The 14,387-nt window shown below is 43.5% G+C and overlaps 1 protein-coding gene across 1 annotated transcript in view; it reads left to right on the plus strand.

The window, feature by feature from the left end:
- Positions 1-8,382: 8,382 nt before the first annotated feature.
- TGFBRAP1 (transforming growth factor beta receptor associated protein 1) overlaps positions 8,383-14,387 on the plus strand; it is a 57,167-nt gene continuing 51,162 nt past the window's right edge. Inside the window, exon 1 of the mRNA XM_039543061.1 lies at positions 8,383-8,577. The gene's annotated coding sequence lies outside the window, so the exon portion shown is untranslated. The remainder of the gene's footprint in view (positions 8,578-14,387) is intronic.

A 14,387-nucleotide genomic window follows, 5' to 3' on the forward strand; every position in this document is an offset into this window, starting at 1 on the left:
AAAAAAATTGGGTTATGAATGAGTATATACAGTACTTGCTGACAGGTATTTTGAAATAAATTATCAACATAATTGAAACTGGTGTGATTCTATTGTATTATTTGACAAATAAAATATTGTGCAAAGAATTTTTAATTTTTTAGTGCAGAATTCTCCCAGGAGTAAACTACACTGCATATAAGATACTCTGTGTTTGTTGTCATTTACAGTAGAACCTCAGAGTTATGAACAACAGAGTTTCGAACTGACCGGTCAACCACGTAGCTCACTTGCAACTAGAAGTACGCGAACAGCAGAGGCCAAAAAAAAAAAGCAAATACTGTGCTGAACAGTACTGAGTTAAATGTAAACTAGTAAAAACAAGTTTAAAAAAAGATTTAACAAAGTAAAGAAACTGTTTCTGTGCTTGCTTTGAGGTTCTACTGTACAAACAATTGAACAGGTCTGACACAGTGTATCCAGCAGAGGGCAGTGGTGTACATAACACAAGAAAAAGAATAAAAGACCAATTCTCATGCTACAGTGCTAACATCTAGACAAGATAATAATTATCCCAGGGCCTAGTTTTACTGGTTACTGGTGTCTGACCATTATGGACTCATCCAGTCATTTCTAAAACTTTCTAGCAGCCTATGTTACCACTGTAGCTGAATGGAAATCTTGTGTATGTCCTTTAGGTCAACGAATCCATCTTTATATTGTAAACACCATGCTCATCTTTCGTATTATATAAACAATAATAAATGAGATAGGCACTTCTCAAATATTAGAAGTAATTCCTTCTTTGCAGTTGCATCCATGTACCATTTTAAGATCCTAATTCTAACACTTATGCATGTGCTTAACTTTATTACTGTGAGTAGTCTCATTTAAATCAGTGGAATTATAGTAGCAAAATGAAGCATGTGCATAAATGTTTGCAGAATCAGGGTCTAAGAAATGCCACATACCATTTACTTATTAAGTAGTTGTTACTTATAAACTACTCAGAAAAAAAATCAAATATCTTTCACTGTATTTGTAACCATTTTAAATAAGTTTGCCGTGTTTTATCAAACCTTAAGATAGATACCATATTCTTTTAAGTTACTGTTTGTATTTCTCCTACCTACACACTAAGTGAAATCAAACCAATCTTTCCATGCATTTGTCAAAGTACCTTCAGTTCCTAGTGTAAAAAAGTTTAAACTTCAGAGTATTTTAATATATTTAAAAAAAAATAAAGAATAGTGTAGACCCATTAGTTCCTTTCAATTTATATTACCATTTATATCAATACTTCTCTTGAATCACAAATTATATCTTTTTGTGTTTGATAACTCATATTGTTGCATATGCAAGTGACAATAGTGCATTGCAGCAGGGCACCATAGGTGCCGACTTCTAATGGCGCCAGTGGGTGCTCAATCCACCTCTGCCCCCGGTCCCGCCCCGACTCCATCCCTGCTCTGCCCCCTCCAGCCCCCATTCCAACCCCTTCCCCAAAGTTCCTGCCCCAACTCCGCCCCCTCCCTGCCCCATTCAACTCCTTCCCCAAATCCCCGCCCTGACCCCACCACCTCCCCTGAGTGTGACATGTTCCCGCTCCTCCCCACTCCCTCCCGGAGCTTGCTACAGCTGTTTGGCAGTGGCAAGAGCTGGGAGGTAGGCAGAGGAGCTGGGACGCGGTGCACTCAGGGGAGGAGGCGCAGGAGGAGGTGAGGTCAGGTGGCAGGGGGCGGGGTGGGGTGCTTGGCTGCTGGTGGGTGCAGAGCACTCACTAATTTTTCCCCATGGGTGCTCTAGCCCTGGAGAATCCACGGAGTCAGCGCCTATGATCTCAACCCCCTTTCCCTTTCCAAATTGCTAAATGGGAGAGGAGTTTCCTGGCTAGATCTCAACTAGTTGGGGATGTGGGGATAGAAGTCCTGATATGAAAAATGGATATTCGGTAATGGAGAAAGTAAAGACATGTTTCTGAAAAGGAACTTATCTTCTCTAGCTGTGGAAGAACAAGTATGTCACACAAACATGCTCCAAAAATGTACAGATAGGGGGTGAATACAGTTTTCTGTCCTCTAACATTTGGGAAATAAAGTGGACTCAAGCTGAACTCTCAGACCTAATATATGTAGTGAAAGAACATCTTAAGCACAAAGGTACAATGCACAACAGGGAAGAACATATACAGGAATACTTCATCATAATGTATTAAGTAGTCCATAGAGAGCAATAATACAGCCACTGCTATGCCTACTTGCATAGCAAAACCTACAAAAATAATAACGATGTGGTGAAGAGTTATTTTTCAGTTTATACAACAATGTTAAATGTTGCTATTTAGTATAATTGTATTCTGGCCAGGCTGACAGTCAAAACAGTGAAATGTTCTGCCTATTTTAAGTTTAGTTCTGACAGGGGCTGTACCTCATGTCATTTTCAAGCAACCTTTTCTGGTTAATCCAGAAGTGGAGTTGACACACTCAGTAGGCAGGTGTAATTAGCTTTTAGTGTGACTGTCAGGAAGGGTGGTCCCTATACCATATATATCAATATGGAAAATACTAAAAATGGGTATGTGATGGGTGCCACCTGGAACTGGGGTACCCCTGAGCCCGCCTAACCTACCAGCTTGGGTTCCCTTTACATTGTACTGCTGTGACCAGCCTGCCAAGCCCTCTTCCAGACTCCAGTCTGCACCTTCACTAGCACGCATACAGGCAGGGACAGAACCCAGCTGCAGAAACATACAGATGATGTGATCAGCTCTGCGTGGGAAGGCTTCAGCTAAGGAACTTCCCAGCCACCTAGGCATGCACCCTCCTCTGGAGTGTAAAGCCAAAATTATACCATCTTGTGCTGCACAGGGAACTGTACAGCATAAGCTCATAAAATTGCCCCCATCCCGCAATCTGGAGAGGAAATATACAACAGCTTTTTACCCCAAGTTATAACTTCCATGCACTGGTTTGTGATAAAGCAAAAATGAATTGATTAACTACAAAAGATAGATCTTAAGTGATTATAAGGGATACCAAACAGATCAAAGCAGGTTACCTAGCAAATAAACAAAAAATACAATCTAAAATTAATTAGTAAAGAGACTGGATATGAGTAGCAAATTCTCACCCTAAATGATGATTTAAGCTGGCTGCAGGCTCTTAAAGGGCAAGCTGCACTTGCTTGCATCTTAAAACCCTAGAAAACCCTCTAATCTGGCCTAGAAATCCCTCTAGCCTGGGTCCAGCCCTTCCCCTCAGTTCAGTCCTTGTTCCTCAGGTGTTTCCAGGAGTCTCTTTGGGTGGAGAGTCAGTGAAGAACCACGATGATGTAACTCTCCTGCCTTAAATAGCTTTTGCATATGATGGGAACCCCTTTTCTCCAAGCTTGGTTCCCATGCCTCTCAGTGGAAAAACACTGTGGTATTCCAAGATGGAGTCTAGTACCAAGTGATCTGGTCACATGCCCCTGTAGTGTCATAGCAGTCATGACTCTGAGTCTGTTTGTAGCATCCTCAGGAAGGCTCCCAGGTTGGGAAATAAACTTCTAAGGCCTATTGTTTTCTCTAATGGCCCTTCCCAGCCAACTATCTAGACTGACTGCATTCTAAATGCCTAGTGGGCATTCCCCAGGTGTAAATACATTTGTAATAGATGCATAGACAGTATTCCTAACTTCAGATACCAAAATGATATATGTATACAAATAGGATAATCATATTCAATAAATCATAACCTTTTCAATGATATCTCTCATGACCTATTTTGCATAAAATACATTATAGTTATGTCATAATCATATTACAGTAATATCTCTATGAAGAATATGGAACATAGTGTCACAGGGTACAACCAACAAAAACTAATTATAGTAAAATAGTTTAGTCAGGCATCAATAAACAAAAAATTTATATAGCTACACACAGGAGGTTTGTTATTGAAGTAAACAGGATGAGGATTTGGCTGATAAAAATGATAGCTCTGACTATTAATATTTGATGATCTGCAATAACCAAAGAGGTTTGGCTACTGTAAAGTAAAATAATTGTGCATTGCTTTGAGTTAGTAATCTACTTATCCATTTAAAAACAAAATAGAGAATTAAAAATACACCTCTACCCTGATATAACAGAACCCGATATAACACGAATTTGGATATAACGCAGTAAAGCAGCACTCGGGTGGGGAGGAGGAAGAGCTGCACGCTCTGGCAGATCAAAGCAAGTTTGATATAACGCAGTTTCACCTATAACACAGTAAGATTTTTTGGCTCCCGAGGACAGCGTTATATCGGGGTTGAGGTGTAATTACGTTTGTAAATTAACCATGATGCCATTACAATATACGATTATAATGCCACAAGTACTTAATGCATTTTACAAAATTAAGAAAAAGCAAAGGGAAATAAACTATGCATATATTTATCAGTACTAAATACCCTAAAAAGAAATTGAACTTGGACTTTGAATGACTCAACACAAATTAATTGTGTACAATCTATGTAACCACACAATTTTATCACCCTTCCCCATTCCCCAATTGTCTGTTATATCCACTTGTCTTTCTTGTTGTTTCCTTGTGTTCCCTTTGTCCGTGTTCACCTGTTGTCTCTTGAGTTCTTTGGGGGAAGGAACTGTCTTTTTTATTGTGTTTGTACAGTGCCTAGCACACTGGAGTTCTTGTCCATGGCTGGGACTTTTGAAGTACAAATAAAATAATAAATACATAAATAAATAATAATAAATCAAATAATAATAATTAATTGTTATATCTTGTCTTAAATTAGGCCCTGATTCTGAAAGTGGACCTTTCCGCCTGTATTGAGCTCCCATAATGTCACTTGTATTTCACTCCATTGCATTGACTTAAATAAGAACATAAGAACAGCCATACTGTGTCAGACCAAAGGTCCAGCTAGCCTAGTATCCTGTATTCTGACAGTGGCCAATGCCAGGTGCTCCAGACGGAATTAACAGAACAGGTAATCATCAAGTGATCCACCCCATCGCTCATTCTCAGCTTCAGGCAAACAGAAGCTCATCCTGGCTAATAGTCATTGATGGACCTATCCTCCATGAATTTATCTAGTTCTTTTTTTAACCCTGTTACACTCTTGGCCTCCTTCAAAACATCCTCTGACAAAGAGTTTCACTGGTTGACTGTGCAGTGTGTGAAGAAATACCTCCTTCTGTTTGTTTTAAACCTGCTGCCCATTTCATTTGGTGACCCCTAGTTCTTGTGTTATGAGAAGGAATAAATAACATTTCCTTATTTACTTTTTCCACACCAGTCATGATTTTATAGACCTCAATCATATCCCCCCTTAGTCGTCTCTCTTCCAAGCTGAAAAGTCCCAGTCTGATTAATCACTCCACATATGGAAGCTGTTCCATACCCCTGATCATTTTTGTTGCCCTTTTCTGTACCATTTCCAATTCTAATATATCTTTTTTGAGATGGGGCGACCACATCTGCACACAGTATTCAAGATATGGGCGTACCATGGATTTATACAGAAGCAATATGATATTTTCTGTCTTATTATCTATCCTTTCCCTAATGATTCCCAACATTCTGTTCGCTTTTTTGACTGCTGCTGCACATTGAGTGGATATTTTCAGAGAACTGTCCACTATGACTCCAAGATCTCTATCTTGAGTGGTGACAGCTAATTTAGATTTTATATGTAAAGGCAGCAAAGAGTCTTGTGGCACCTTATAGACTAACAGACGTATTGGAGCATGAGATTTGGTGGGTGATCTCTGGGGGACACCACTATTTACCTCTCTTCATTCTGAAAACTGGCCATTTATTCCTCCTACCCTTTGTTTCCTGTCTTTTAACCAGTTACTGATCCATGAGAGGACCTTACCACTTTTCCCATGACAGTTTACTTTGCTTAAGACCCTTTGGTGAGGGATCTTGTCAAAGGCTTTCTGAAAATCTAAGTACACTCTATCCTCTGGATCACACGGATTCACATGCTTGTTGACCCCCGTCAGAGAATTCTAGTAGATTGGTGAGGCATGATTTCCCTTTACAAAAACCATGTTGACTCTTCCCCAAGAAATCATGTTCATCTATGTGTCTGATAATTCTGTTCTTTACTATAGTTTCAACCAATTTGCCCAGTACTGAAGTTAGACTTACTGGCCTGCAATTGCCAGGATCGCCTCTGGAACCTTTAAAAAAAACATTGTCACATTAGCTATCCTCTAGTCATCCAGTACAGAAGCTGATTTAAATGATAGATTACATACCACAGTTAGTAGCTCTGCAATTTCACATTTGAGTTCCTTCAGAACTCTCGGGTGAATCCCATCTGGTTCTGGTGATTTATTACTGTTTAGTTTATTAATTTGTTCCAAAACCTCATCTAATGACACCTCAATTTGAGACAGTTCCTCAGATTTGTCACCTAAAGAGTGGCTCAGGTTTGGGAATCTCCTTCACATGCTCAGCCATGAGGACCAATGCAAAGAATTCCATATAGTTTCTCTTCAATGGCCTTATCACCCTTGAGTGCTCCTTTAGCATCTGGATTGTCCAGTGGCTCCATTGGTTGTTTAGCAGGCTTCCTGGTTCTGATGTACTTACACTTTTTTTTTGCTGTTACTTTTTTGGTCTTTGGCTAGCTGTTCTAATTCTTTTTTGGCCTTCCTAATGATCCTTTTACACTTCACTTGCCAGAATTTATGCTCCTTTCTATTTTCCTCAATTGGATTTAACTTCCACCTTTTAAAGGATGCCTTTTTGCCTTTAACTGCTTTTTTTACTTTGTTGGTTAGCCATGGTGGCACTTTTTTAGTACTCTTACTATGTTTTTTAATTTGGGGGTATATACTTAAATTGAGCATCTCTTATAGTGTCTTTAAAAAGTTTTCAAGCAGCTTGCAGAGATTTAACTTTTGACACTGTACCCTTTAACTTCTGTTTAACTAACTTCCTAATTTTTGTGTAATTCCCCTTTCTGAAATTAAATGCTACAGTGGTGGGCTGCTTTGGTATTCTTGCTTCATTCCCCCTCCCTCTGTCGCTCGCTCTCCTGCACCCTCACTCAATTTCACTGGGCTGGGACAGGGGGTTAGGGTGTGGGTGTGGGGTGAGGGCTCTGCTTGGGGCTGTGGGCTCTGGAGGGGGACCAGGGATGAGGGATTTGGGATGTGGGAGAGGGCTCCAGGCTGGGGCAGGGGGTTCATGAGTGTGGGGGGTATGGGTTTTGGGCAGGGGAAGTGGGCTCTGAGTGGGACCAGAAATGAGGGGTTCAGGGTGCAGGAGGGGGCTCTGGGCTGTGGTGGGGGTTGGAGTGTGTGTGGGGGGTGAGGGCTCCAGCTGGGAGTATGGGCTCTGGGGTGGGGCTGGGGGTTTGGGATGAAGGGGGGGGGCTCAGGCCTGGGGCAAGGCATTGGAGTGTGTGGGAGTGTGTGGGGTACAGGTTCCAAGAGGGAGTTTGGCTGCAGAAGGGAACTCTGAGCTGGGGCAGGTATTGGGGAGTATGGGGTGCAGGGTCCTGGCAGCACTTACTGTGGCTCCCAGGAAGTGGCTGCCTGGTCCCTGCGGCCCTTTGGCAGATGAGTGGCCAGGGAAGCTCCACGTGCTGCCCTTGCAACCGCAGGCACCACCCCTGCAACTCCCATTGGTTGTGGTTCCTGGCCAATGGGAGCTGCGGAGCCAGCCCTCAGAGCGGGAGCAGCGCATGGCACCTCCCTGGTTGCCCATGTCTTAGGGCCACAAGGACCTGGCAGCTGCTTCCAGGAGCCAGGATAAGCAGGGAGCCTGCCTTAGCCTCAGGCCCCTTCTGCGCCGCTGACCATACTTTTAATGGCCTGGTCAGCAGTGCCGACTGGAGCCACCAGGGTCCCTTTTCGACCGGGGGTTCCAGCTGAAAACTGAATGCCAGGCAACCCTAGGTGCAGTATGACAGAAATGAATGTCCACATGAGGGCATAAATGGAGGGAATGGTGTGAGGGTTGTTGGTTGGCAAGAAGTGCACAGGGGAAGCAAGCAGCTGTGCGTAGGGCATGGGAGGTGTGAATTGCAAGAGACAGGTGAGTAGGGTGCCCAGATATCCCTATTTTATAGAGACAGTCCCGATTTTTGGGTCTTTTTTTTCTCATATAGGCTCCTATTACCCCCCATCCCCAACCCAATTTTTCACATTTGCTGTCTGGTCACCCTACAGGTGAGTGCGTGGGCGGGGGCCCTGCAGGGGGAGTTGGGTGGGGGTGGCAGGGACCGGTAGTATGGGGTGGGGGAGGGCGTACGGGGAGCAGAGGGTGTTGGGGGAGGAGATGTAAGTACAGGGGCTGGGGGGGCGCGTAGGTTGACTGGGGCGGGGCTGCCCTCACTCAGGCCACGCCCTCATGGAAGTCAATGGGGCGGCGCGTTTTTCTCCCCCGGCCTCACGCCCCGCCCTTCCCCTGTCCATCACCGGGCTCCGGGCCGGCGCCTCCCATGTGACCGGAAGGACCGGGGGAGCCGCCCCCGGAGGAGGCTGGGAGCCGGGGCGGGCCGCAGGCGGAGACCCGCCGGCAGCAGCGCGGCGCCGGTAGCGAAGCCGCCCGGAGCGGAGCCAGGGCCCCGGCGCCGATAGCCTGGGTAAGCGCCGCCCCGCCTACCCCGCCCGCCGGCAGGGCCGCGTTCAACGCCCCGGGGCGGAGCTGAGCCGCCAACCGCCGCCGCCCGGCCTGAGCGCGGGGCCCGAGCGGGGAAGGGACCCGGCCGGGCCCGGGCGTGGGCTGCGCTCACGGCGCTGCGGGGAAACTTACTGGAGCCATTTTGTCCGGGCGGAGCCGTTGGCGAGCTGGTGCCCGAGACGGCGGGTGTAACTGGTGCCGGGGCGCCGCGGGGAGCGGCTCTGCCCTGGGCTGGGTGGGTTGCGCGTCCGCCCCGGCAGGGTGGGGTGGGCGCTACGTGGTAATGGCCGGAGAGCCGAGGTGGCTGCAGTGAGACCTGCTGCAGGCCAACATCTGCTGGTGAGAGAGAGCGAAGCCTTTGAGGCACCCGGCATCTTCCCTGGGTCTGGGGCAGGTGCTCCCAGCGCCACAGCTGTGTAGCCCCTATTGCAGGGGTTCTCAAACTGGGGGTCGGGACCCCTCGGGGGGGCGCAAGGTTATTACGGGGGGGGGTCACGAGCTGTCAGCCTCCACCCCAAGCCCTGCTTTGCCTCCAGCATTTATAATGCTGTTAGACATTAAAAACACTTTTGTATATATTTAAGGGGGGTTGTACTCAGAGGCTTGCTATGCGAAAGGGGTCATCAGTACAAAAGTTTGAGACCCATTGCCCTATTGTAAGGGACCACTCAAGGCAGAGTGACCCCTTAACATCTCTGCAGTCATAGGAGAAAAAGGGGGAGTTAGCGGGTTGTAGATTGTTGTAATAAGCCATAAATCCTGTGTGTCAATTCAATCCATGATTTTTAGTGTCTAGCAGAATTATGATTTTAAACTCTCAGACTCATCTGTTGAAAGGGTTCTGCAGGTTTCCTTTGAGGATAAGGACTGCTAGGTCAGTTATAGAGTGATCGCCTTGTGAAAAGTGTTCGCTCAGGGAATAGGGTGTTTTTGTTTTATCACCATACCTGCCTTGTGCGTGTAATATCTTAGGACAGACATGGTTGCAACTTCACTGCATGCTATATCGTACTGACTAATCAATGTGGCAAAGCCTTTAAGAGGCTATCCAATGATATCTCCAGAATGTTCTTAATTTATATTTAAAAGTCAGAATATTGTATTTTTTTATGTATGTTGAATGTCCAGGTAATGGAAACAATACTAATTACAATGGTTGCGACCATGTATCTTATTTAGGGAGCATGCTATTGGTGTTCAGTATTGAACAACTTCCCTTGGTATTTCTGTGAGAGATGTAATCTGGCACTTACAAGGAACAGCATGTTCCAGGGTACATATTCCAGTACTATGTGCTTACGACACAACATGCTGCAAAACGTTTAATCAGATATACATTTAAAAGATGTAGCATACAGATTGTACTTAAGCTGAAAAAACTTTCTCTACAACCTTACTCCTGTATAGCCCAGTCACTTATTTTCTCTAGGCACTAGATCTATATTGTCAGAGAGCATTTGCTCCTGGACTTGTATGGTTTGATTGTAGCATCTTAGGCTACAGGAAGATTGTAGTTCTCTTGGTTACTTGTATATCTGTTTTTTATCCCCTTCATTCTGAAGTTTTAAAAAACAATTGTCTTGCTCAGGACCAGAATTGTATAGCTCTCCCACTGGCAATCCGCATTTTTACCCTGGTCTACAGGAACTTTGAGTGACTGTTGACAGCTTCAGGTAAGAAGGCCAGTCTAAAGTCTCAAGGGGCTGGCTTTTCATTCTAGGCTACAGGCTATTCTTCAGATTTTTGTTTTGGCAGCCAACCTGGATGCAATTCTTGTACTGTATACATTGTGCTCCTTTGATAATATGGTGGGACAATGTGATTACATTGCCCTAGAGATTCATTGTAATTTTTTACCCTGGGCTATTTCATTCTGAGGGTCTATTTTCATTGCTTAAAGTAAGGGCTGGTCTACACTGACAAAGCTAAGGCATTGCTGCAGCAGTGCTTTAATGTGCCTTGTGTGATCGCTTTAAAGACAAAACAAAACACTGCAACGAGGGGCGTAACTCTCAGCGCTGGGGCACTGTTTACACTGGTGCTTTACAGCGCTGCAGCTTGATGCACTCAGGTGTTTTTTCACACCCCTGAGCGAGAGAGTTGCAGCACTGTTAACTGCCAGTGTAGACAAGCCCAAAGAAACATAATTTAAGCCCTATGTGAAGAGGCATTTCTAAAATAGCACAGATAAAACTTTTCAGTTATAGGATTTTCCAGGAATTGCCAATTAAATCCCAGTGTGTAAGATCATGGTCATGTTCAGTTAACTTTTCAGCCTCTATAGAGGAAAATTTGGCCAGGTTTATCTCATGGTGAGATTCTTAACCAATATAGTTGCTATTTTGGAATAGGTGTTCCTCTTTCATTCAAGTACACATTTATTTTGATCAATTTTAAATGATCTAGAAAGTACTGATTGTGAAGGCAGAGCAGCAAACAACATAGTCAAAAACAGCTTGGTAATGCTTCTACTTAACATCATTCTGTGTGTGACTGTCACTGTTAGCTGACAAGCCCACTGAGTTTTGAATCAGTTTGTCCTTTTTAAATGAGACTTATATGGGTCTAGGTCTCAGGGTACATCTGCAAAGCAATTAAACCTGTGGCCATGGTCAGCTGGCATGGGTTTGCAGGGTTTGGGCTGTGGAGCTGTAAATTGCTAGTGGGGAGGGTTCCCAGCTCCTACAGCCTGAGTGCCAGCCTGAACCCTAAGGTCTCCACAGCAAGTTTTAGCCCTACAGTCTCCCCTTCCCAAGCCTGAGTTGGCCATGGGGACAGGGTGTATTGTTGCAGTGTAGACAGAGCCCTAGGCCCAGATTTTAAAACGTGAGTACCTTTAATTATGCCCCTAAAGCTATTTTTAAGCATCTGCATAGAAGTGACCTGATTTTTCAAAGGTTCTTAGCACTTGCAACTCACTGAAGTTGCTGCTGTTTATCTCCTCTTAATCAGGCCACTTCTATACAGATGATTAAAAATGGATTTTTGAGTTTAATGATCCAGGTTTGAAAACATTGGTCCAAAATAGTTTCTGGTGGTATCTTTCTGAGAAGGCTTACATTTTTCTGTGATCTAAGGGTTCGAAAGTAGACTGTTTTGGGAATATTTATGGAAACGTTCATATTTAATGCTTTGATATTTATTCACTTAATGGTGAATAGTTGTGTTTTGGTGGTACTGGTCGTCTTGTACTTGTGTAGGCAGATGTTTAGGACACATGCATTTTATTTCACTTTTTTTTTGTTTACCTGTAAGTATTTGTGGACTAATAATACTTACTTGTGACTTCCCCCACAGGCCTCTAACTCTAAATTATTTCAGTTGATGTTCAGAGTAGCATCAGTCTGTTCACTGACTAAAGACCAGTCAGAATTTTCAGGTTTTAGGGACATATTAGAGGGAAATTGCTCAATTTAGGGTGTGTCTCCATTACCCGCTGGATCGATGGTCAGTGATTGATCCAGTGGGCGTCAATTTATCGCGTCTAGTCTAGACATGATAAACCATAAATAAATAAAAATAAATAAAATAAATCGACTGCCGAGTGTGCTCCCCTCGACTCCAGTACTCCACCAGGGTGAGAGGCACAAGTGGAGTCGACGGGCGAGCGTTAGCCATCGACTTACCGCCATGAAGACACCACAGTAAGTAGATTTAAGTACATCAACTTCAGCTATGTTATTCACATAGCTGAAGTTGCATAGCATAGATCGATCTCTTCTCCCCCCCCCCCCCCCCCCCGGTGTAGATTAGGCCTAAATTTGTCACCCACTCTACTTCCTCACCAACTCTGTCAGGGAGGGTTGTGAGAGCTGCTTTCTGGTGGTTCGCACTTCTTAAGGACAAGGGCCTCTTTGAGTAGGAAAAGCTAGTCAGTACTCAGATTTCATCGATGACACATGCTTGTTTGCCTAATATTTGGTATGTTAAATGGGAAATTAACTTTAGTATTCCAAATTAAATTTGGATATAATGAAACTATAATTGATACCAATGTAGATCAGGTGTCAAACAACCACACTGTCATCATCATCATCATTCCATTCACCCCCCCCCCCCCAGCCAGGGCCAGCCCTCCCCAGTCTTCTATCCTCTATCTATCCTGGGCAGCTTAGCTGGCTGGGTCCAGGTTTTTTTTTTTTTTGTGCCTCCCTCCTCTGGTAAAGAAGAGTTGTAGCTAGCAGGGCCTGCTTGGCTTCTCGCCCACGCCACATCGTCAGCCTCATCCTCTGAAGTTTTTTCTTTTCCAAAAGTAAAGTCTCTCTCTATTGTTGGCGTTTCTGTAGCAAGCTGATTTTTGATTTGGGTGGGTGGGTTGGCCCCCGCCCACCCCTCCCCCCCCTCCCTGACCTGACTTGGCACAGATGCCCAAAGGACCTCTCTGGTGGAGTTGAGTTGGATCCATCCCCTTGTAATAGTTATCCATATGTAGGATCCTGTGTAAATCATGATTTCATGGAAATCGTGAAAATGCCTCCAGATCATGATCTGTCCATTTTTTTTATAAAAAGGAAAATGTCTACAATGAAGTCTTAAGTAATTCTTTTGTGCTGATCTTATAGTGCTGTGTGAAAATATCATTCAGTCCTTGAAACTGACATTTAGTTGTAAAATTAATTCTATGCAAACTTTGTGAATTCAGTACTTTGCAATTTACGCTATAGTGAATTTTCTAAAAACTTAAAATAAAAACTCTGATTGCACAAGGCCTGATCCATGAGATTCACATTTTGCAGAATATATCTGTCATATAGGGAAAAGTGCTCATAGATAATGGATACAAAGAGAGCCTTCTGAAGTGAATCAGTGTAGTAGTGTGATAAATAGCTCTGAGAATAGGGAACAGTACCCATTAATTTTTGTGGTGTTGACTTTTAAACCTCATGAGAACACTTTGTGGGCCACATTTTCAAATAAATTGGGTGTGCAGTTATGTGGGTAAATCTAGTAATTGCAAATGCAGCTAGTTAAATAGTGCAAAAATAGTAGTGTTCTTAATTTTTCCTCATAGAATGAAACTGACAATTTCCAGTTACAACTTAGTTACTATGTGAGGGTACCATATGGCTCTTTATTTCTGTGCAAAGCTCCCATTATCTGGGAGATTTGCTATGGATTCTGTGTAGTGTATTACTCTAGCTTTAACTTGAGCCCTCAGGTTACAATTAAAAATATAATTCGGCCTTCTCAAAATGAGTTTTGAAAGATGTGATGTAGACTAAAAGTACCAAACTGTTTCAGTATATTGGAATATGTAAATTGCAGTTTTGGTTATTGTGAACTGCTGTTTTGCAGCACCAACATTTAAGTTATTTAGTCTTTTCTTTCTTCTGCTTTGAAATGGATTCTCTGAGACCAAATAACCTAGATCTAGACTTTTTATCTTGCAAATCACCTTTGTTAAATTCAGAAAAAGTAATAATTGTCTGCAGCATTTTGTGCCCCCAAGTTCCTTGTCTAGATTTTTTTGATTTTTAGCATGCTGTGAAAAATTACTTCTACAGTGCCCCAAATATGCTAGTGTCTTTACATGTAGACACAGAATAAGGTGCTTACTTGCTGTTGTATTACACTAGTGACCACTTGGGAGCTCCATTGGTTGAAGGGTAAAACTAGAAAGGAACAATATAGCAATTGGAAGAGGCCTGTTTGTTTATGCACGCAAAGCAACCAGCTATATTCTCAAATAAGCTATGCTTTTAATTAACCAAAATGCTTCCATTTTCTCTGCACCCTTTACACATACTTCTTCAATTTATTCAGTCCCCTAAA

Source organism: Mauremys reevesii, linkage group 1 (genome assembly GCF_016161935.1).
Source record: "Mauremys reevesii isolate NIE-2019 linkage group 1, ASM1616193v1, whole genome shotgun sequence".
Taxonomy (NCBI): domain Eukaryota; kingdom Metazoa; phylum Chordata; order Testudines; family Geoemydidae; genus Mauremys; species Mauremys reevesii.